Here is a 1,018-nt window from a genome sequence, read left to right on the forward strand (position 1 = left end):
AGTTTTTTTCCCTAAAATAAAAGTTTTAATGAACTGAAAATTATAGCGACAGTACTTAGGAGAATAGTTGAAGATTGTATTAATTTTAATAGTTATTTGTCATAGGCTATTGATGATTAGAATTTCATTAGTTTTGTCCACTATAATTTTAAAAATAGTTGTATCAAATACAAATTCTGATAAACTGTTAGGTTTTAACACCAGACAGGATTCAAAGGAAATTAATATTTGCAAACATAAATCCATAGTCTTCGTTTCTATATATTTTCACCTTGTAAAAGTGTGTAAAGTTTGTACTGTTTGTTTGGTATATCTTTGGGCATTTTTTGTCTAGCTATAATAAAAAGAAATAGTGCCAAGGTTCTCAGATGAAGTGTGTGACTATATATGCATGTAACTTGTTTTCTTTGAAAACCCAATTATATTTGTATTGTGGTGTTTCTTGCTTTTTATTTTGTGATAATTGTCAAAAGGACATTAATCATGCTTGTCGTCTAGTGCTGTGACTTCTTAGAAAAATATTATATTTACCACACTTCACCTTTTCCCTAGTTATTTTAGCTTATACTCTCATGGGACATATGGAGAAAAGAAAAGGAGAGAGGTGGTATTAGTCTGTTCTCATGCTGCTAATAAAGACATACTTGAAACTGGGTAATTTATAAAGGAAAGAGGCTTAATGGACTCACAGTTCCACATGGCAGGAGAGGCCTCCTAATCATGGTGGAAGATGAAGGAAGAGCAAAGTGATGTCTCACACGGCGGCAGGCAATAGAGTATGTGCAGGGGAACTACCCTTTATAAAATGATCAGATCTCATGAAACTTATTCTCTATCATGAGAACAGCGCAGGAAAGACTTGCCCCCATAACGTATTTACCTCCCACCAGTTCCCCCCTCCCGTGACATGTGGGAATCTTGGGAGCTACAATTCAAGATGAGATTTTGGGTGGGGACACAGCCAAACCATATCAGAGGGACAATTTTTTAATCTTTTTGAGACGGAGTTTCACTCTTG

Source organism: Rhinopithecus bieti, unplaced genomic scaffold, assembly GCF_001698545.2.
Source record: "Rhinopithecus bieti isolate Rb0 unplaced genomic scaffold, ASM169854v2 scaffold_6944, whole genome shotgun sequence".
Taxonomy (NCBI): Eukaryota; Metazoa; Chordata; class Mammalia; order Primates; family Cercopithecidae; genus Rhinopithecus; species Rhinopithecus bieti.